At 36.0% G+C, this 25,236-nt stretch overlaps 1 protein-coding gene across 8 annotated transcripts in view; it reads left to right on the plus strand.

The window, feature by feature from the left end:
• The window catches only part of tmem132e (transmembrane protein 132E), a 1,112,950-nt gene that overhangs the window by 553,256 nt on the left and 534,458 nt on the right, over positions 1–25,236 (plus strand). The window lies entirely within an intron of this gene.

A 25,236-nucleotide genomic window follows, 5' to 3' on the forward strand; every position in this document is an offset into this window, starting at 1 on the left:
CGGTTTGCACAAATGTGTCACTTTGCCTGTGATATCATGCTGCTGTTGAAAATTAGATACACAGAATATTGATTTCAACAAAATCTGCTGACCGTCTAAAATCTGGTGTATACAGTTTTGACTACATTTTATTTTATTTATTTATTATTTTTTTTAGATGAACTTTAAGAAATGCAAGTCAATTTAGTTTGCCATAATCATAATTTAGGCATTTTTATTTTTTCATTTGATTGTATTTTTAAGGCTCGTGACTACAATTTCAAGTGAATTTGTAGCTTTAACAAAGATTAATTGTATTATTTTTTTTATACAAAGAAGACTATACACTACCTGACAAGTCTTGTTGTCGATCCCAGTTGTAAGGGCAACAAATACTGACTTGACTTCTAGTTGATCATTTAGAAAAGTGGCAGAAGGTAGATGTTTACTGATGAATTATCGGTTAAACTGCATCCCAATCATCACACATACTGCAGAAGACCTATTGGAATCTGCAAGGCGCCAATATTCTTACAGAAATCAGTCAAGTTTGGTAAAGGAAAAATCATGGTTTGGGGTTACATTCAGTATGAGGGTGTGCGAGAGATCTGCAGAGTGGATGGCAACTTCAACAGCCTGAGGTATCAAGACGTTTGTGCTGCCAATTACATTACAAACCATAGCAAAATTATTTAGCAGAATAATGCTCTTTTTTTTATTCTTCAGCCTCCGCATCAAAGTTCCTGAAAGCAATGAAGGTCAATGTGCTCCAGGATTGGCCAGTCCAGTCACCAGACATGAAAATTATTGAGCATGTCTGGGGTAAGATGGAGGAGGCATTAAATATGAATCCAACAAATCTTGATGAACACTGGCAGTCCTGCAAGAACGCTTTCTTTGCCATTCCTGATGACTTTATTTATAAGGTATTTGAGTCATTGCAAAGATGTATGGATATAATCGTCTAAGCCCATGGGAGACATACACAATATTAATTCTTATCATATTATAAAATATATTTAAAAAAATAAATACATATGACATTTCGATGTCAGTTTTTTTCTAAAATCATGCAGCCCTAATTCTGTCCACTTTTTTGTACGGTTTCAAATTATGGGTTGCATTTACAGTTTGGACAACTTCCATTAAAAACAACTGTTGCGAATCATTTTAAATAACTAGCTTCCACTACAAATAATTCAATTCTGTAGTGAAAGCTGAGTTAGAGGTACATTTTGGCTTTGTATTTTATTATCCAAGCACATCTGTGTAAAAGGTTTTTTGAGTTTGCAATTTTTAATTTTTTTCTCCAGATTATTTTTTCTTTGTATTGCCTGCAGTACAGTGATATTCAATGTACATCAGTTATATTGCTGCAGAGGAACTCATCTTGAGATTTCGAACCTTGAGGTGATAGTGACACCTAATTGTTTACCATTATAAAAAAAGTACTGCTGATTGTTTACGGTTTTAAAAAAAAGTTACTCACATACCTAATGTACAGTATGAAATTTTGCATGGCTTTACTGAAACCTGTTTCATTCACAGTTCATTGCGTCAACTTTTCTCCTTAGTGGGAGAAAACATTTTTGTTTCATTTATTTTATTAAACAGAAGTATACAGAACATATTTTGCGTTTGCCTTTTAGATACATTTAAAATATTATATATTAAAATATATTCAAAAATCACACTTTTGTCATAATTATATGTAGCTTACATGATGGATAAAAAAAATGTTTGACTTATTGTAATTTATTTAAAAATACATTATTTGATTGGAATACCGCTTTGTGTTGGGACAACATGGATGAATTGTGTGGAACCCTGCATTTTTTTACTGTGTATGGCCAAAAAAATAAATAATAATAACTTTCGGATCTTCTATGCCCCAAATATTTTGTGGGTGAACTCACCCTTCAATGTGGATTCCAGGACGTGACAGGATTGATCAGCTGGTCAAAGCTGTCAGTTCTGTGATGTTCATCATACAGTGCGTCAAAACACACTAGATATGAGACGGTCCATGTTGAGTTCTCTCTCTCTCTGCTGTTGTATTGTACAAGCTGACAGTGAGGACAGAAAGCAGGTTGCACTGAGCTTTACATCATATGGAAACCTTTGAGATCTGCTGCCTTTTCACAGGAATCAAACTCTAAAAAGTCTGATTCTGTAGATTTATTTCACAAAATGGCAAAGCAAGAGAGTCAAATGCCAAGCGTAGAGCTAAGACACAAAAATAGCAGAACTCTGACCCGAGACCTCAGCTGTCTTTGGTCAAGCGAGTATTGAGGTCACTTCATTATCCGTCCTCCTCCAGTGTTGCAGCTTTTCCAGACCTAATTTATGCCATTTAATCGCTTTTGCTCTTTTTCTGTTATAATATTACATAAATCATTATAAAAGAAGTCAACATAATGGTCTTTTGCAGGTTTTGATCTCACTCCATGTAATTAAGTCTAGAAAGAACGGGCATTGTTATTGATAGGACCATCAGTGTCTAGCCCTGATGATTTAATGATGATGACTTTATTATTACTATTATTTATTTTTTTAGTTAAGCAAAATGAATTCAAACCCTCACTCCCTTTCTCTTCTATTTATCAGGGGTCGCCACAGTGAATGAACTGCCAATTACTCTGGCATGGTTTACCAACAGATGCCTTTTCTGCACTCTAGTGTAGGGCTGGGCGATATGGCAAGAATGCCGTCTCGATAAAAAAAATTCCGTATTGAACGACAACTATATATGTTTCGATATGAGTTGTTAATGCTTCCAGATTTAAAAGAGCACCCAAACTATGACTGAAGCCACAAAAATGAGATGGTCGATACATTTTCGGGGGCCTAAAATTCGATACATCTCTTATACGATAATGAGTCTTTATTTGTCACAACACATGCAGCAAAACTAGACTCCTCCGACCATGCACAGACATCACACATTTTAGTAGCATAGCGAAATGGGAAATAAAATACATTGGAGTGAATAAAGTAGTCCTTAAAGTAGGGCAATATCAACACACTTTTAGATTCTCATTGTTGTACATTTTTTGCTGTGTGATTGGACTTTTTCACTCTATATTGATCTAAAAGCCAGATTTTATCACTGTTATTGACAAATTTTATCGCAATTCGATAATATATTGTTTATCGCCCTATGCTAGTGTCTCTTTACTTTTCTTTCCTGCCATTGATGAGATATCTCATCAATTAAGGGACAGATTTACCCCACCGTTGACTTTCTTTTTTTAACTGCAATTTGTGTTCTGTGTGTTACACTAAATATAGCTCTAGCACATGTCCATTTTTCTCTGTTTTTTGTGTATGTGTGTAGCGATAATGCTTGGACACTAGGGCTGCACGGTATTGGGAGAAAATAATATTGCTATATTAAGGTTTTTTTAGCAATTCATTTTGCGATAAATACAATTTTACCAGATTTGAAAATATTTAGTTTTATTAAAATTCATAACATTTGGCCAAATTAACACATAATGATCAAATTACAAGCAAAGTTAATTACAAAAGAGCAAATACGCAAATAAATCAACAGTAATTTTCAGATTTTTATCAGAAGTTGTGTTGTATTCAGACACACAGCTTGAATAATTATTTATTATTATTATATTTTTTTGTGAGTCAGACTCCTCTCCTATAGAAAAGGTTACTGGTTGTGATTCATGATCTGGGAAATTACCATTTCCCACTTGTGCCCTTGAGAAAGGCCTGTAGGTTGCTCTAGGGATTTTGTCCCTGGAAAAAAAAAGCTACTGTCACCTTGAATAAGACAGCATATGCTTAACGACACATTTGATGCATGTCTCTTCCCATTAAGGAAACCAGTATTATATAATTTAGACCATCCGGTGCTGTCAAGTGGCATTGCACAATTGAGATTCAGCTAATTTAGTTCCAAAATCCCCAGATGTAGCTCCATTGTAAATAACATTGCAAAGACATTGTCTAACCAACCCACCACTGGGCGTTTCATTGACCCGCTCACCGTGCATATGTTCCCCATGCAGCCGGAATTAGTCATCGGTATTTGCTCTAGCAAGACAGCAGAGCGTTTTCCCATAAATACCAGTGTAGCACCCAAGGGTGAGTGTTAATGGACAGCAGCTAACAAGGTTTCGCCAGCACCATTTCTTCAAGATTGTTAGGAAAGATCACTGGACCTTGCCCATATTGAGAGCTCTCCGTTTATCTTAGAAGGCCAGACTTCATGCTCTGAAATGGACCTAATGATATGCACTTCTCACAACTTCAGGCCTAATACTTTAGCCGATATACCTGAATTATATAATAGCAGTTCAATATGCTGAACATAAGCCATATGACTTTCAACAAAAATCTATACTTTTAAGGTTGATGTGTGTTGCTTAGATGCAAAAACAGTTTCTTCTAACCTGGCTTAATGTATGGAGTAAATGGTAAGCTATTGGAATGAATGGATTTCTCTGAAAAGTGTAAACATTAGGCTCTATGGTGCTTTCAAAACCATTTCTCTGCATGAGCTCCTGGAAATGTCAACTTTATCTCAGAGGATGCCTGAACTACCTGTTCGGATACTCATCATTAAATGTGTTTACGTGCACTTCAAGGTTTGATGTCACTTGGGCTGAAACATGTATTAGTTGATTTAAAATGTCATGTAAACACTTAGTTTAACCATGGGATGTTTAAATGGTGTTGTGTACATTCTCTAGTATTTTCTGTTTAAAGGTGTCATTGAATGCACAGATACAGCATGCTGTTCTCTGATATTTCAATAGAAGGTGTGGTTTAGATAAGTGCAGCAATTCTCAAGAAATGTCTGTTTACACTCGTAGGAATTGGGCCTAGAATAAAATGTTCTGTTTTTACATATGCTGAATAAGCTAGTAATTTGGGATGCATGATATTGGATTTTAGCCAATATCTTGGGCCAGACAAAATCTGCGTACATATTTTATTTCTGCGAAGATTTTTGTAAAAAAATCTGCAAGTTATGCTGAATGATTTTAGGTTTATCATAACTAAAAGGTTAATATATGAAATAAAAAAAGCTTTTTAACTTTATGTAAAAGTTTACAATACAAATCCATCTAGATCCACTTATTTGGTAAACAAAGCAAGTCTCTAAATATATTAGATTTACTAAAAGACTGAAAGTATTACTTTACAAAGTGTATTGTAAATATATCAAATGAACATTATCATATTCGTCTATAATATTACAGAAATTTATTTTAAAATGGAAAAAAATATAAATTTACACACACGTAAATAAATAGACTCGATGTGCTAAAAATCTGTGGAAATCTGCAAATTTCTGTGCACGCAAATTCCGTGTTGGCTTACCGATATCCGATATGCTGATGATTTTAACTAATTGATATTAACAACTAATTTGGAATAAACACCACTGTCATAATGGATCCTTTATCACTTATTTTAAAAAGTAAGTTGATGCTTGTGCATAATCAATGCTCCTGTATCGGCAAAGCACATCTGCATAATTTTTACATATCAGCTGATGCAATAATAATTTATATGCTGATGTTAGCCGATTACGATAATATTGTGCATCCCTGATCAGTCTTACTTATTTTTTGATTAGCTGCAATGAGATAAGATGTTGCCTGTTGGATCAAAACCTAGTTGCATTATCTGAGAACTCTATAATGCCTGTCCCGTTTTCAAAGTTGGAGTCAAAGCAAAATATCATTGTTTATAATATCAACAGCAAACATTGTGCCCAATTTCAAACTCTGCTAGGGGTGTGCTTATTAGAGATGCCCAGAGTAACTTTGTTCGCTTTCTTGATCGCTCATTTGTTCGGTAACTTGTTCGTTCGTTAACTGGGTTGTTTGTTTGCTCGTTTGTTCATTCGTTTGCTTGCTTGTTTGTTCGCTCGCTTGTTCGCTCACTCGCTCAATCACTCGATTTTTCGCTCATTTGTTTGCTTGTTCGTTTTTTCGCTTGCTCGTTCATTTGTTTGTTTGTTCGTTCATTCATTCGTTCATTCATTTGTTCATTTGTTCGCTTGCTTGATCTTTTTTTTTTTTTCGTCCACTCATATTTTGCCTGGTGGACTTTCTATGTGCTGGTCTGAATTAGGCCAGTAAGGGATACATTAATAAGAATCCAAGCGTACTTTTTTTTTGTCTAAGTGATTTATTGGATCATTCACTCAAACACTTCATTCAAAATGGCTGATTCATTTGAAAACAAATAAATTGTCTTCATTTGATTTAAAATATCTCAGCAGTGTGTGTACAGTGTGCTTGTACTACAGTACTGACATAATTTGTCACACACACAGACACTACACATACTCTCATGTACATGTAGAGATGTAAAGTATTTTTTGGGATCAATGCTCACTCCACACACACACACACACACACACACACACACACACACACACACACACACACACACACACACACACACACACACACACACACAAACTTTTGCTGCTTGTTTAAACTACTTAACTTAATTTGTGTTATAACAACATGAAGCATTTGTGTGGAACCCTGCATTTTTACAGTGTATTTAAGTAAACATGAGCAGACATTTGGACTAAAAGGTTGTTTCGTGAATGGTTAGATTATTTTTACCACTTCTTCGTGAATGCATAAGAGACTCATATTGTGTAGTACTGTGTATATTACAGTACTACAAGTTTACTGTGTGCATTGATGACCATGTTCTTCAGCCGCCATCATTAAAGACCCAGGACAAACCCTGAATGTTATTTGATCTAAGATTGACTTTTTGCATTGCTGCACAAAACATATTTAATCCAGATATTAGATTACGCATTGTGTCATCGATGCTCAACCTGACTGTAGCTCGACTACTCAAAAAACATGATGTAGACTCCCTTGCTCACAGCAGCTTTAAATATTACTCCAAGGTAATTGACATCTTATATCAAGCCTCATAAACTAGCAGCATGTGTGCCAAATCCACCCCGTCAATCATTTGTGCTGGCCTTCTGATCAAGATGAAGTTTCAGAGCACTCGTTATATAAATGTCAGCAATTCCACAGCACTCAGTATACATCAGTAGTCTACACTCCAAAGTGGGCTGCAGAGCGTGTTTAAATGTTTCATTTTTAGCCAAAGTTCATAGTTAAGTAATTTCATTCAATTGAAATTATTCATTAAGCTGAATTTAGACTTTTTTAACCCTACTCGTTAGGGTTGGTCGATGTCGACCAATTTGGCATCGTACCATGTCTAATATGAAACATTGCAATGGGCGATGGCATCGTTGTCATTGGCGGCGGTGAATAATTAATTAATTCAAAACTAATTAATCATTCGTAGCCTACCGTTTTAACTACCTGATCCTCATCGTCTATGTTTTACCAATAAACAAATCATAAATAAATAAAGATAAGTTACACACACAATTACCACCTGTCAATCACTTTTTCCGTGGGGCTCGTGAGTAGGCAGAGTGATCTGTGTCCTTATAATGGTGTCGACAAACTTGGTCGGTAAAAAAGGTGCAAAAGCAACAGGAACCAGCCAACAGTATCTGAGGTTTTTCACTAAAATTACTAGGTACAAGCGTGAAAGTGAAAGATTGAACCTACTGACCCGCTGACTGCTTGGACCCACTGTCTCGAGCGCATGACAGTGTGTATGTGTGTGTGGTCACGTGACATGCATTTTCAATGGTAGTGTGGAAATAGGGCTGCTCAGAAATGCTAGGTGAAACGCCAGAGTGGATGTGGATCGTTTTCGTTCCAAAATGCCATTTAAAAAACTAAGACCTATTAGTGTAAACAGGGCCTGAGTGTTTACTTTTCGCGAGCAGATTGCCAAAAGGGGCGGGGCGGAGGATCGTAATGCCGGCTCAGCATTGTGGTGTCTGTCAGCCATCTATGATGGACGATGGCATCGTCATTTCGGCCCAACTCTACTACCCGTATCCCAACTTAAAGCCCCATAAGACTAAGACTCAACTTTATTATCCTGTTTAGGGAAACTAAAATTACAGCAAGGTGCCATAACACAGGTGAAGTTCCATGTACAAATTACCAAATTTTTACCATAAAACATACAATAAATGAATATTTAAATGCATCTCCCTCCCAGCTTGACTCGTTTAATGACCTAATGGCCACCATTATAAAATGTTTTCTAATTCTGTTTGTCCTGAATATGGGAACTCTAAAATTATGTGCTGATGGCAGCAGCTGAAACAGAATACAGTGGGTGATCCAGCGTGCCTAAGATACCCTGAGCTGAAGTTTGGTTAAAACTGATAACCTTGCCTGCCACCTTCACAAAGCTACTCAACAACTTCTTATTTGACAGACTTAGATTAGTGTACCAAGTTACAATGCAGAAAGGTAAAACAGATTTAATAAATTGTTTATAAAACAGTGTCATCATAGAGGTACAAACCTATGAAACATCAAAGAGGTTTCACACTAATTGGGGAGTAGTTACAGAAGTTTTACGGGAGAAATAACTAAATGGGACGGTGACGGGAGATGGGTCTGAAATACGGAAGACTCCCGGAAGTAGTTGCGGCTGGAATAGTTGACAGTTCATTCCGCTGTGGCGACCCCTGATAAATAAGGGACTAAGCCGAAGGAAATGAATGAATGAAACTGCATAAGCATCATTTTGTGATTTGCATAGTATGTTCAGACTCTAGACAATCACAAATACACTTGACAACCAAAACTGGGTTTATAAAATGTTTAGAAAAATTAAATGTTTGTTATTGAAAAGAAAAAAATTACCCAAAATTATTAAATCAATAAAAACTTTTTTTTTTAATGTCATTCTCCATAATTTGTATGTGATACAGTATGTGATCTGTGTATGTGTGTATATAATATCACAGAATCAATTTTTTTTTTGTAGGAGACTTTAATTTACTTAATTTATGTATTTCACACATTTTTACCTTTAAGTAGGGCACCAGTATAATTATGATTATGCTTTTCATAATTATGGATTGTATATATATATATATAATGTAATTCATTCATTCGTTCATTCACAAATTTTTCTTCGGCTTATTCCCTTATTTATCCACAGCGGAATGAACCACCAACTATTCCAACATATGTTTTACGCAGTGGATGGCCTTCCAGCCACAACCCTGTACTGGGAAAATGTAATAATTTTACTTAGAATTGTTTAAATATGTGTTTTTTTATGTAGGTAAAACTTAGCTAAAATAAAAAATATATTTTAAATTAGCTGTATACAGTAGGTAATCCTGGATTTTATTGTATATTTTTACTTTAAAAGCCTTTATTTTCATTGGGATTCCTGCAGTGGCGCAGTAGGTAGAGCTGTTGCCTCACAGCAAGAAGGTTGCTGGGTTGCTGGTTCGAGCCTCGGCTCAGTTGGCGTTTCTGAGTGGAGTTTGCATGTTCTCCCTGTGTTCGCGTGGGTTTCCTCCGGGTGCTCCGGTCTACGCCACAGTCCAAAGACATGTGGTGCAGGTGAATTGGGTAGGCTAAATTGTCCGTAGTGAATGAGTGTGTGTGTGTGTGAATGTGTGTGTGGATGTTTCCCAGAGATGGGTTGCGGCTGGAAAGGCATACACTGCGTAAAAACTTGCTGGATAAGTCAGTAGTTCATTCCGCTGTGGCGACCCTGGATTAATAAAGGGACTAAGCCGACAAGAAAATGAATAAATGAAAGAAAATGTTAATAATGTAAAACATAATTAAAAATGGATTTAGATTTTAATGTGTTTTAATTACAGCATCCAGAATCTGGTAATTACTCTGATTTTTTTTTTTTAAATAAATAAGTGCATTTTCATGAAGCGCTCTGCCCTATATGCTGGAATAAAAAAAGGAATAATAGATTAATAGAATAACAGATGGCGTAGTACAACTTGAAAATAGGACAAAAAAATACTTGTTACTTTTGTCTGTTGCTAGAAGAGCACAAATTGCAAGAGCCATACAGCGTGATGGAACATTACCGTCTTTAGAAACCCTCTGCACTTTACCTGGATTCACAAAGCTCTTGGTATTCAAGTGTACTGCTCCCACACAATAAGAAGTGCCTAGATCTTCCTTTTTTGAGCTCAGAAATGTCATGTAGAATCAGAGGGTCGGTGCGTGTGCTGTGTGGAGCTGTCTGCTGATTCAAGCCTTGGTAGAAGCATGGCTTGATTCCTCCAGGGAGACTCATAGAAAACACACGGAGAGCGCTATGCAAAATCACCCTTCTATAGGCATCTGATAGAAGTGTGTTTTTTTGTTGTTGTTGTTGTTGGAGTCTATTTATTTTGGCAGATTTTTTTTATTAGTGTCTGAGTGAAGTGACAGTTGATTGAAAAGAGCACTCTTCTGACAAAAGCATAATTATTTGTCTCCCGTGAAAGCTGTCAGTCTCTTGCCCGACGCCGTCCAGGAGCTCAGGGATCAAAGGAGTCAGCAAATATATTCCTTTTGAAAAGCTGAAGATTTTTGACATCTTTTCCCACTTTTCTTCTTTATAGGGTCTGCTGAATATTGTTTGAATTTCACATGTGAATATATGTATTTTTCCCCTAGGCTTTACAAAACAAGTCTAATTAACAGCTTAAAAAGAAAAAAAACTAATATATGTATGTTACATTCTTCCTTCCATTCTTCGCCCATCCATCTGTCCATCCAGTCATCCATCTTTCTGCCTATCTGTCCATCCAGCCATCTATCCTTCTGCCCATCTATTCATCCATCCTTCCGCCCATCCATCTTTCTGGCCATACATTCTTCTGCCCATCCATCTATCTGCCCAACCATTCATCCATCCATCTGCTCAAACCGCCCGTCGGTCCATCCGTCGGTCCATCCGTCGGTCCATCCGTCGGTCCATCCGTCGGTCCGTCCGTCCGTCCATCCGTCCATCCATCCATCCATCCATCCATCCATCCATCCATCCATCCATCCATCCATCCATCCATCCATCCATCCATCCATCCATCCATCCATCCTTCCTTCCTTCCTTCCTTCCTTCCTTCCTTCCTTCCTTCCATCCATCCATCCATCCATCCATCCATCCATCCATCCATCCATCCATCCATCCATCCATCCATCCATCCATCCATCCATCCATCCATCCATCCATCCATCCATCCATCCATCCATCCATCCATCCATCCATCCATCCATCCATCCATCCATCCATCCATCCATCCATCCATCCATCCATCCATCCATCCATCCATCCATCCATCCATCCATCCATCCATCCATCCATCCATCCATCCATCCATCCATCCATCCATCCCTCCCTCCCTCCCTCCCTCCCTCCCTCCCTCCCTCCCTCCCTCCCTCCCTCCCTCCCTCCCTCCCTCCCTCCCTTCCTTCCTTCCTTCCTTCCCTCTTTATTAGAAGTCAGATTAACTACTATGTATGTACTTTAATTAATCATTTGCTACAGCGCCCTTAAGTACTTTATTTTACATACATTTTATTTTATTACTTGTATGTAATTGCAATTGTAAAATGTAATCTGTAATTGCATTTATAACACTGTTGACCCATCCCGTACACCTAAACCTACCCATGCCACCAAATCAGTCCATAATCCTACTAATATCCCAGCCTAGTAGACTCATAAGTCTTCTGCAATATAATTCAAACCCATAACACATACATTATATGTATATAGTAAAATAAAGTATAAAATATATATATATATATATTTTTTTTATTGTGACGCTCAATAATATTAGCTTACATTCTTTGTAAAATTTAGTTCATTTGGATAATACCTTAATACCTTATTAAATAAAACACAGTTAAGCCAATTAAGTCTAACATACCAGACTTATCCTAACGTACATATTTTTCTTATCACTATAAAAAATGCAGTGTTGTCATGCAGTGTTGTCCAAACACAAATCGATGAAGTTGACTTAATTATTTTTACAAATTTAAGTGGATTGGATTTAAAGCAGATAAGTTTAAATAAAAAAAAACTCAAGAATTGGGTTGATTCAGCTCATTTCAAAGAAATAGTTTGAACAAGTAGCAAAAATCATTATGATGACTGTATTTCATTGTTTAGTAGCATGTGAGAATTTTCATTTCGTTACTTCAGTATATAAAAATGTGTACTTGAAATAAAGTGAGTGCATACTGTACATAAGACTAATTGCATTCTGTTTGATCCAGCATTCAGTGAAAAACAGGGCTGCGTTTAGAGCAGCTCAGCGCTTTTTCTTTGTTTATTGAAAATCTGTCGTACCCGGAGAAATCAGTGCCAGAATACTTTTGTGACAAACCACTTTTTGGTCTGGGGAGATGGCTGTTTGTCTTCACTGTCTTGCAGAGAGCAGACTACAGTTAAAGCAAGCTTTTCCTTCAAAACTGTCATTGTGTTTGTCCACTATTGTAAGTGGATTAAACTCTTGTAAACAAAACCCTGCAATTATATTAATGCAATCATGGTCATATTTTGTAACTTAATTTAAATAAATTACTTGAGTTACTATTAGGAGTCTGTGCTCACATCCGCAACATGAACATTATGTGTACAAATGGTCGGAAACGAAAAGAAATATTTAGCATTTGAAGCACACAAAAACAGGGACAACAGATAGGCCTATCTTATTTTGTTTTGTTTGTGGTATGACTTTTTGATGTGTTCCTTTTTACTTTACTAGGTTTCTGTTTAGTTTTGTATTTCACTTTGCTTTTTTGTTATTTATTGTATAGTTTTATTGTATTAGATGTCTTGTTTTGTGTTTAGTTTTGTTGTGGCAAGACTTTTATTTTGTATTGAGCTTTGTTTTGCTTTTTTATAAGATTTACTTTTTGTGGTTAAGTTTGAGTGTTTTGTTTTCTGTTGTATTTGTTTTTAGTTTTTTTTTTAGCTTTGTTGTTTCTGTGTTGTTTTTAGTTTGAGTTTTAATGCATTATTTTAGTTTATGTTTTTTGTGTTGTTTTTTGTATTAGTCTTTCTTTCTTTCTTTCTTTCTTTCTTTCTTTCTTTCTTTCTTTCTTTCTTTCTTTCTTTCTTTCTTTCTTTCTTTCTTTCTTTCTTTCTTTCTTTCTTTCTTTCTTTCTTTCTTTCTTTCTTTCTTTCTTTCTTTCTTTGTTTTGATACTTGCTTTGCTTTTTTAAAGAAATTACTTTTGTTGTGGATTCAGTTTCATATTGTAGTCCACTTTTTTATTCTATTATATTTTTATTCCTTGTTTTGTGTTTTTTTTTTTTTTTTATGGTATGACTTGCGTTGAGTGAAAAAAAAACTTGTTTTTTTTTGCTTTTTTTTTGTAGGCTTTTCATTTGTGTGAGTTTGTGAGTGTTGTTGTTTTCTGTTGTATTAATTTTTGTCTAGTTTTGTTTTTGCTTGACTTTTTGATGCTGCTTTGTTTTTCTAAGCCATTTATTTTTATTTTATTTATTTATGTTTTGTTTTACTTAGTTTGTTTTCGACACTGTGATGCACTTTTGAGTTTTACTTTTTATTGTTTTGTACTCATCGCGGCATTGATCAGGGGTGCGTTTCCTAAAAAATGACGTTCAGTAACTTGTGACTGAACAACCATAGTAGAAAAGAATTGGTGAAAGAACAATGTAGTGATGAGTGTTTCCCAAAACCGTAGTTGCTTTGCCACAGATCCATCGTTTGAACCACGTTAGATATAATGTAAAATGTCCCTAATGATGCTCTAAATGGGCTGGAGTAACTACTTCTTTAGAGAAAAACCTTAAGTTTTGTGCAAATTCTATTGTTTTACACGCACACACATTTTTTAAATCCAATATTGATTTTGATAAAAACATGCGCTCGTTTTTTTGTTGTTTTTTCCAATTTATTTTATTTATTTATTCATTTGTTTTTTTATCATTCAAACACTGCATAAAAGGAAGGACCATGTCATATGCAGTGGAGATAAATTTCTTAATTAATAGACTACTATAAACTAAAGCCATTAACCTATTCTATACATTTTTGATTTAACAAGCTTAGGCCTCTTTTAAATAATAGGCCACCTATAGCTTTCGTCATGAGCCACGGCTGCATTCAAAATGTCATAAACCATTTCAAAGTGCGGTACAAATGTAATGTAATGTAATGTGTATTTATATAGCGCATTTATTGTGTATGGCCATACACCCAAAGCACTTTACAATCATGAGGGGGGGGTCTCTCCACACCACCACCAGTGTGCAGCATCCACTTGGATGATGCGACGGCTGCCACAGGACAACGGCGCCAGTGCGCTCACCACACACCAGCTATTAGTGGAGTGGAGAGACAGTGATCGAGCCAATTCGGTGGAAGGGGATGATTGGGAGGCCATGATCGTAAGGGCCGATAGAGGGACTTTGGCCAGGACACCGGGGTTACACCCCTGCTCTTTCACGAGAAGTGCCATGGGATTTTTAATGACCACAGAGAGTCAGGACCTCGGTTTAACGTCTCATCCGAAAGACTGCGCCCACTGACAGTATAGTGTCCCCTTCACTTTTACTGGGGCATTAGGACTCACACAGACCACAGGTTGAGCGCCCCCTGCTGGCCTCACTAACACCACTTCCAACAGCAACCTAGTGTTCCCTAGCGGTCTCCCATCCAGGTACTAACCAGGCTCAGCCCTGCTTAGCTTCAGTGAGTAACCGGTCTTGGGCTGCAGGGTGACATGGCTGGAAAGAGTGCATAATTGTCAAAATGAAGATTGATAAAACTGAAGTGTAAAAAAATACTTGCAAATTGGACGTAAAAGTTTAGTTTTTAATGTATTAATTTTTTAATCATTCCAAGTTTAATTGTTGCAACATTCGAAATGAATAGGACATAGGGGGGATAACTGGGAATAGAACAAGCCAGGAACTATGCTTCTAACTACAGGTCTAGAGGTATACTTGCAAGCGCACAAGCTTGCGACGCAGTTCATTGAAACTATGGATTTGGGAACTACTCAATCAACGAACTATGCTTGTAACGATGAGACTTGCGACCTTAGTTGCCTAACAATAGTTTTCGGAAATATACCCAAGAACTAAAATCCCCCCACTTTTTTGTAAATACACAACATGTATACATAACCATTTTATTTTGACTAATTTAGGCACAGTTAATGCCACACCATCCTTCAGTTTAATTCCCACATGTCCCTGAAATGTGGATCAAGACTCATCCCCACCATCCTCTTTTACCTTAAGTACCCCAGGGCTTTTTATTCCTCCAGAACTGTTTGTAATGCTGACTCACTAGCAGACACCATCGGACATGATATTTTGCGATGTGCAGCAGTGGCCCCCTCTTTCATTTTTTGCATTTTAAAGAGCTCCACAATCCCATTGGATCATGGGCAAATATAACCATAGAGAAGCATTGTTCATGTAGTATAGAAGAAAGACTTTTGTCAAATCCCTTCGAGCTCTTATGTATGCTTTGTATTCTTAATGTCGGTCAATATATTCTTTTAGCTTTAGTCTAATAGTACAAAGGAGTGGAATATTTTGACGCATTTAGATTCAAACCTACTCCAAAAGTGGCTCACGTAAAGTCTTGTTTTGAACTCGGGAGCTGTTAAAGGGCAGTGGATAACGGGATCGGGCGAACACACATTGATCGAAGTGTGTTGATGAGTAGCCCCTTCAGGTTTAATACCCCAGCCTCACCTCCATCTATTAGATCTCATCATATTTAACGGCGGGTGGTCCATATGTCTCTCAGCACTGCAGGCTGTTGCTGTGTCAGTGCCAGTGTCAATGATGAGGGCCGCAAACCCATTAGCCTGTCATTGACTGGGCCGTTTAGTCAAGGGGAGCGATTGGGTACTACATGTATCTATCCATGCATGATGTAATGAGCTCCCTCTGAGTCTGTGCCAGACGTATGTCCTTTGCTGAGGGGTTTTGGTTTTGCTGGTCATGCTGGGGTGGATTTTTGCTGTAACTATTGCAGACATTAAAGGCTTACTGATACTTCTGCGTTGAGTGATCACTGTAACCTACAGTGAATGCATTGCAAGTAGTCGTGCATTTATACTTCTGTGTTCTGTTTGTGTTGCTCTGAATCTAGTGTGAACGCAGCATTATAGTCAGAGGAAGCATCAAGCGTGAGGGATTTACATGTTGGGTCGATGCAAAGATGCGAATAGACATCCTGCTGCACAATATATACGGATGGCGCAGTTTGTTTTTTTTGAGTGTTTTGCGCGTTTGACGCACGAATCGCTCGAGTTAGAAAATGTAAACTTTAGCGAACATTCGTGCAGCGTTAACCAATCAGGAGCTAACTGTCTGTCTGTCTGTCTATTTGTCTGTCTGTCCATCTATCTATCTACCCATCCATCCATCCGTCCATCTATCTCTCTCTGTCTATCTATCGGTCTATCTGTCTGTCTGTCTATCTATCTATCTATCTATCTATCTATCTATCTATCTATCTATCTATCTATCGTCCGTCCGTCCGTCCGTCCGTCCGTCCGTCCGTCCGTCCGTCCGTCCGTCCGTCCGTCCGTCCGTCCGTCCGTCCGTCCGTCCGTCCGTCCGTCCGTCCGTCCGTCCGTCCGTCCGTCCGTCCGTCCGTCCGTCCGTCCGTCCGTCCGTCCGTCCGTCCGTCCGTCCGTCCGTCCGTCCGTCCGTCCGTCCGTCCGTCCGTCCGTCCGTCCGTCCGTCCGTCCGTCCGTCCGTCCGTCCGTCCGTCCGTCCGTCCGTCCGTCCGTCCGTCCGTCCGTCCGTCCGTCCCTATCTATCTATCTATCTATCTATCTATCTATCTATCTATCTATCTATCTATCTATCTATCTATCTATCTATCTATCTATTTCTCTGTCCGTCTGTCCATCTATCTATCTATCTACCCATCCATCCATCTATCTATCTATCTATCTGTCTGTCTGTCTGTCTGTCTGTCCATTTATCTATCCATCTATCTGTCTGTCTGTCTGTCTGTCTGTCTGTCTGTCTATATCTGTCTGTCCATTTATCTATCTATCTATCTATCTGTCTATCTATCTATCTGTCTATCTGTCTATCTGTCTATCTGTCCGTCTGTCCGTCTGTCCGTCCGTCCGTCGTTCTATCGTTCTATCTTTGAATTTTGTATGTGGGAGCTGCTTTCCCTTTGTGCAAACTGTGCATGAGTCAACTTTCTACAAAAAAATAATATATTTTAAATAAAGAAAGTCAAGTTTGAAACAAGTGAATGGTGAGCAAGTGATGACAGAATATTTGGGTGTACTACCTCTGTAAGGGGTTGCGTTATGTATAAAAAAAAGACCCTTCCCACGTCATATTGAGTGCTAAATCAGAATGGCTTTCATATGCTTGCAGAAATACAATGTTTACTAAAATAGATTTACTACATTTCCCTTTTCATGTTATCTGAAATGCTCCAGGGATTCGATTTCTCCACTTAATCAAGTCTGATTAATGTTACTATTACTTTATATCTAAACAATGGCGGACTCAGCAAATAACTGTTCTTCATTATGAATTAAAACTGCAAAACCACTTCCCTTTTCTGCCATTGGTTTGGGGGGGAAATGTAATTTCAGCTCAAATCCATTTTGTTGCCGTGACAGCCGTCACTACAGTAATATCTTCAAGTGACAGTTTTTAAAAGGATTAACTGATGTTGAAATCATTCTCATGATACAGCCATTGCTGATAACCATTGACATGAATACACTTTTCAAAGAATTTATCTAAAGCGACTGACATTGCATTCAAGCTATATGTTTTCTTGTGTTTCTTTTTTAAATGTATTCATACATGGGTCAAAGATTAGTTCCATCAAGGGGTCTTAATGAAATGAAATTCGCAAAACTTTAGTTTTTTAACTCATATTCATTGATATTATCTTCTTTATTGTTTAAATTTTTCTGTAAATCTGACAGTCAAAATATTGGTAAACATCGGTTTACATTGGTTTACATCATTGTAAAACACCATTTTATGTAAAACATAATTTTAACATGAAATATACATTCTGACCTGGATTTAAGTTTGTGGATACACACCCCAACAAATTGATAAAGATATGTTGATAAAACCAGTAAAACCTTGTGGTCTGATTGATTGTTGCAATGTATAATAAATATAAATACATATTTATAAAACGATAATCAATTTGTATGTTGGGATTGCACAGTGATCCTTAAATTGTCCTTAATCTAACTTTTATTAAAAAACAAACAAAAAAAAACACCATATTAATTATTAGGACTGATAATGATTTAAAGTGTATTGTATACTTATGGGTATGGGGATCAATGACCAACAGCAATTACATCAATATTCAAATTAAATATGTTTTAAGTATGTCCCTCAACTTGCCATCAGTCGCCCAAAACTGCTTTGTCCCAAATGTGTATGTGTGGGTCAGACTTTGTGTGCAGGTGTGTACATTTCCGACTTTCGAATTGCGTGTTTCAGCCAAGCCCCTTCATCTCACCACAGTATGTCCAACAGTAAGTGCACTACTGTATATTATAGCCTTGTCTGGGTCATTTAGCAGCCATTCTCGACCTAGCGTCCGCTATTCTTTGAAATAATCTCTTTCCTTTTTCTTTCGTCTTGCTTTTCATCATCAGTTTTTTTTTCTTTTGTGTTAATTCTCTGGGTTTTGTTACTACTTTTATGTACCACTGCATAGCTTCTCATTCATTTCACTTCTTCACAGTTGGACTTCACTCAGTAAAGCACATATTCTTATCAACAAACACAATGGAGCATGGGGGTTGTAGTCTGTAGAGTCACATTGGAATTACTTATGTTGCATAGCTTATATAAAATTATTAAAACATTGCTAAAAAGAACATTATACGTAAAACAAAATGTAAAAGTTATGGTAAACAAGGGCAACTGTAGATGTGAGAACTTTATAGTTAAAACTATGTAGAAAACATAAAAAAGAAAAATCAAAAATTCACAGTAAACTACTGTATTTTGTTCATTTATAGTCTTAAGCTAATGTTTTGATGTACCAAGATCTACCAATTCTATCTCACGGCAATTCTTAACTTATTGATTTAGCGACTAATTTGTATGAGTTCGTACAATCTCCTTTGTGCAATTTAGTACGATTTGCTCCTTCCCCATTGACGGTTGGGTTTAGGGGAAGCTGAATTCGTATTCGTATTACTGAATTTGTATCAATTAGCCTCTAAACTGACAAACCTTTCCCAAAATGTTTCCTCATGAGATCAGGCTGGATCTACACATTGCACATTTGTTACTAAAACGCAACCAAAAGCAAATTTTTATAAACCAATAATTATCTCAAACAGCTTTTCCACTAGCTGAGGAACAAACTAAAGTAATGCAATAAACTATATTCATCAACATTAGATGTAATATAAAGCTCTAATGTACATAAATGATTATGAAAAAAAAAAAAAATAAAAAAAAAATAAAAACAAAAAATAAAAATAAAAACATAGTGATGTCAATTAATAAATAATAAAAAATCTAAAGTGAAGTCTCATGCAGGGAGTTCTGGGTAAGTCAATTTATCGCACTCTGTACATGTTAAAGAAACTTATTGTTACTTACCTGAATTAGTAACAGTAACCAGAAATGTTACCTACAAAATTTTAATGTAGCATTTGTATTTTTCTTACAGTTAAAATACAAGGTGTTTACAAGGTAAAAAAAATAATAATAATAATTTTGAACATAAACATTGGGTGAGTAAGTTACATTGTAACCCCGTGTCCTAACAACAAGCTACATGATGAGATTTGCAGTGATAAGCAATTGGGCTGTTTTTACCAGACAAAACATGACAGAAAATTAAATAAAGCCGTTCAGAAGCACAGAATAGTGCACTCGCTGCACTCCAACGAAATAAGGTTTATAATCTAAATAATACAAATTAAACCTTTAATACTTAACTGTAATACTATTAAATGCACATGCTGAAACACTGATATTTGTTGGCTTGCACTGAGTCACTGTTCTAAAGTTCAATTTCAAATGGTTAATTTTATTTTCAAAATCTGAGGTTGCTGCTGCTTTCAGGATATGGCAATATATGTCATGTAAAACTGCATTCAAACTATTATTAGCATTTAACACTGAATACAGTACATGAGGTGTACCTGAGGTGATCATTGTCAGTTAATCCTGCTGTCCATCTGCAAGAAATAGAAGATGTTTCCAAAGTATACATTTCAGGTGTTGGTTAGAAGAAAAAACTCTTTTTAATATGGAAAATATTCCTTTTATTACGTGCCGTTGATTTTATTTAGAACACAATTTAAATCAGCCTTTAGGCTTGGTAGTCATTAGGTAGGGTTTATGTCTTTAATCTGGCAACCTACACTGTGTTTGTGTTTTGAAATAGGAGTGCAATACCTAGTTCAACCACTGGGTGTCAAACATACATACAACAGAAGCGATTGCACATCATGTGAGGAAAGTGATGTGATCAGCAGTAAATCTCATTGTGATCTACATGCAATATTTTGTGTAGTTTGGCAGAGAACTATAACTTTGTGTAGTAAACACTGCTGCAGATGAACACAGGTGCTGGAGATTCATTGCTGATAATAGATCGCATGTGATTTATTATTTAGCACACGTTTCTAAGCAATATTCCAAAATGCATGTACAAATAGGAGGGTGGAGAGTGGCTGCAGCTATCAGTTATTTTAATAATCGATTTATCTACCACTATAATCGATCAATTTAAATAATAAGCTTTTTTCAATTTTAGGACATGACTGGTATGCAACAGAGCAGTAGAAAGTCTATAAAAGCCAATTACAGATACACACATGCATATAACAATTTGCAGCTACTGTACTATATTCTGACTTTAAAAAAAAATATATATATTTTTTTTTGTTTCACCCAAAATTACATTTACTAATGATATAATTACAGCATAAAATAAAACCAAGCTGTATATTGCTTAATTAAAATAAATAACAAGCAAATCATTTCCCACAGAGATGGGTTGTGGCTGGAAGAGCTTCTGCTGTGTAAAATCTTGCTGGATAAGTTGGCGGTTCATTCTGCTGTGGCGACCCCGGTTTTTTAAAGGGACTAAGCCGACAAGAAAATGAATGAATGAATGAATAACAAGCAAATCAAATAATTTTGCAATAAATGTATTTTATTTTGTAAACAAAGCATTGATTGGTACAAATTTAATTGATTATTTTTTTGTAATCAGTTAAATAAAATAAATCGATTATAAATTTCAGCCCTTGTGGAAACATACTTATATTGTATTTGGTTCTGGTCATTACAGTCACTTTGCTACATGATTTTCTCTTGTTTTATTATAGACCGTATTGTTCACTTCTGGAGTTCAGCAACTTATTTTACATTTAAAGGGAAACACAAAACTGGTGTGCTTTTGCAAATTCGACAAGCTATAATAAATGATCTTCTGTGAAGTGTTTTGAGCAGAATCTTCAGAGACACATTCTGGGGACACCAGAGCTTTATTTTAGTGGGCATGCCATGTCACCTTTAATTTTCCAGTGCAGTTTTCTTCACTTCTAATCTCCTATTCATCCAAACTCTACGTGTGACTCTATGATATGGAAAATACTGCGAAACTCAAGGAGCTTCATCATTTGCTCAGTTTGCTCCTGTTTTGCAGTGTAGACGTCAGACTCGAGGGATCTGCAGTGAGGATTTGGGAGGCTCTGTGCCCCAGGCATCGGGAATTAGTCACCTCTTATCTTCAGTGAGCAGCTATATTTCGCTCTAATCTTATCTTGCAGTCAGTGTTTTTTTAAAGACAGGCTCTAGTGCGAATCCCTGCACCTTCAGGAACATGCTGAACACTGCATTCCACCTGCCACTGGCAGCAATTTGTATCTTGTATGGAGATAAAGACATAAGGTGACACAACTTCCTGGAAAACTGGAAATTGGGTCTCCTTTAAGCACTTTTTTTTCTTTTAAGCAATTAGCATATAATAATTATGTGAGGGTAGAATTATTAGGCACTAATCTTAGTAGTCTATATATCAGGAGCTTAGTCAATTTAAGCAGTACATTTATAGTAACACTTACATTTAAGTACCAATTCTCACTATTGACTAGTGCCTTTTTATATGCCTATTATCAAGATATTTACTGAGTATTTGTGCCTATATATATAAGTACATATCCTGAATGATCGTATGAGCAATTCCATGCAAATGTTAAAGTTTTCACCAAAACAGTGAAACCCTTTCTAAGTTTTGTGCCTGTATTTTAAAATACTCAAAACATATATCTGTCAATGTTTTCAAACAATTATATTTGATGTACCAAAGTCACTCAAGTGTCAATTTCACATCCGTCACATCCATAACGAAGAGGTGTCACATTCATAGCAAAAGTTTTTCCTCATAAATGCAAAAATGTAAAATAAAATTAAATCTATCATTTTGTTCTACAGTAAGTCAACTCTTATTATTTTGATTAGCATTGTTTCTTTTGAGTTGTGTAGTTTAGTTTTTAGTGTTCTGTATACTGTAAACTCACAAACTTTATCACATTCATTAATGCATGTTTATTTTCCTCATCTAAAGGTGCTGTATGTACGTTTTTGACTTTTCTAAAGCATAAAAATACTATAACACGTTTGCAGATATTTAGGAAACATGCACAGTGAATGCGCTTGTTTATCTGAAAAACAATGCTGGCTTTGTTTTTTTGTTTTTTTCTCTCAACACCCTCCCCCCCCCCATTCCAGTTTAACCAATCATATTTCAGCACCATGGGTTACCTTGGTGGCAACATTAGATAAGCAGGTGACATTGTAACTCAGGTCCCAACACGTTGCGTGATTTGCAGTGATTAGCAATTTTGCTGTTTGCACCAGACGCAACATGAAATTTAAATAGATTTATACATTTTAGTAAATTAAGACATTTAAATACAGCCATTCAGAAATGCAGAATAGTGTACTTACTGCACTCCAACGAAATAGTAGGGTTTAAAATCTATCAAGTGTTAATTTATTTAAGAGTTTATTCAGAAAAAAATATAGCTATAATTGTAACAAAGTGACCATACGTTTATTGGTTATTATGTATAGAAAAATAGCACACAACTATAAATTAAGCATATTTTGTCAAAATATACCTTTTTTTTGGCTTTTGAGAAATTAGAAAAGATAAATAAATACAAATTGCTTGTTTTTGTTGTTGCAGTTTGGGAAAAAAATAATGTTTATTTTAATAATTTTATTTAAAAATATTATTTGTTCTAGTAATTAATTTATTTATTTGAAATAAATGTGTAATGATTTATAATCATTAATGATGATTTAATGATTTATAATTGATATAAAAATGCAATATAATTATATTTATATTTATATTTTAATTATATCAGCAGGTCACAATTACCAACAAATGTGATGATAATATTATTCCTGTGATTCAAAGCAAAACATATTCATTCTGTATCCCATGCTGTACATAATAAACTATTTCCAGAGTTTGTGAATCACAAGTGTTTTCTGTTTAATTACAGTTGTGAATTGCGTTATGGGATATTAATCTCTGCTGTCGACTTTTGGTGTTGAAAATTCAACTACAGTTTAACAAATGTGTCTTTTTTTGACATTTTAGTGATTTTGAATAGTATAATGTATAAGAAATTATGTATAGAGGAATAAGTCTGTAAGATATCCGAAAATATACTGGCAGTTTATTACAAGTATTTTGTACCGTAATCCACAACACCAAACCAGACAATATATCAAGAACCATTTCTAACAGCCATTCTGATAGCCAATGGGCTTTATATATTAGTATATAGCAAGGACAAATGAAGGACAATTCTTTGAATTTCTTCTTTTGGCCATCATCACTCATGAATATTGTTTGAATTTAAATGCGAGGTTACCATAAACATGTTAGTTGTTTGCCTTTATTGGTGTTGCATTTTAAGTTTATCCACAGTGCCACACAAGCACATTGGTTGAAATGTCCTTTTATTGTTAACTAAGTTCTTAATCATGTCACTGTAAAAAAAATTACAATAAAAAGGATTAGTTTTTTTCCTATATTATTTCTAGTGAAATAATAATTTTGTTATTCGAAAAATATTATTGTAGGCAGTTTGCTAGAGAGCCATGTATTTTTGTTCGAAGAGCCACATGTGGGTCTCTAGCCATATACAGTAGGTTCCCTACCACTGCTTTAAACTATTAAAAAGCATTTATTAAAACTATTAAAAACAATTTTTATACTTTTCAAGGTTAAAAATTGTTGGAAGAAAGATCAATGTCCCATGATGCAGTTCAAATGCATAAATAAACTGGAAAAAATAAAAATATGAATAAAAAAATACAGAAAACTGCTAATTTCTGTATATTTTTACAGTGCATGATCTGTTGGAAATATGCTGATTTTCTTTTTTCGTGATCAATTGTTATATCCTAAAGCTGTATAATTTTATTATTATTTTTTTAAACATACTGTATGTTCTTTCCCATCCCCAGCACAGTGTGTACATTTGGGAAACAAATTGAGACGCGAAGCAAGATTCAAGTCATCGTTAAATTTTTAAAGCCACACTCTCATCTGAATGCCGTAAGAGTACAGTACATACAGCATGACATGGATAGGGAGAAATGCGTACACAAGTATTATTTCAGAACATTTTGTACACGTACTAAGCCAATCTACTGAGTGAGACAGATGAAAGTAGCAGGTAGCAAACGGAGTACGATTTCAAACAAATCACAGAGTACTCCGTGGAGATTCCACCTCCGTTTGCCCCTGCAATGGGATTAGAAGTCTACATCGGATCAAAGCCGGGCTTTCTTTAATGTGTTTAGAGACTCGCATCTTGTCTTCTGTCTCCGTTTAGTCATTGACCTTGTATTTGTGCAATTAATCTCTCTCCGGATCAAGTTCTGTATAACATAAGCTGTCATTCTTGAGCTAAAGGTTTATTGAGGGAAATGACTTTTTTTTTTTTTTTTGTTCCTCAAAAGGTGTTGTCTATTCAGCTTACTGGAGCTGTAATCTGCTTGTAATGTTTACACAGGCCTTGCTGAAGTTTTTCGATCGCTTTCTAGGAACAGCAGGTTTCCTGTGGCTCTGGTGGAAATCCCTTTATGTTGAGTCCGCTGATCAGTCCATTATCTGATTTGTGGCATGGCAAATGTCCTTCTGTCACTCATTCTTAGAAAAGCAACTGTTAAGAGATAATCTGCTCACCTTTGTGAATGTACTTTTTTATTTTAAACCATTATCTCAGTCTCGTAAGCCACCACCAGCTTGGCATGGAGCATGCGCATGGTCATTACTTTTGTGTGAACTATACCTTTAATATACAAACAGAAAATATGGTAT

Source organism: Danio rerio, chromosome 5 (assembly GCF_049306965.1).
Source record: "Danio rerio strain Tuebingen ecotype United States chromosome 5, GRCz12tu, whole genome shotgun sequence".
Lineage (NCBI taxonomy): Eukaryota > Metazoa > Chordata > Actinopteri > Cypriniformes > Danionidae > Danio > Danio rerio.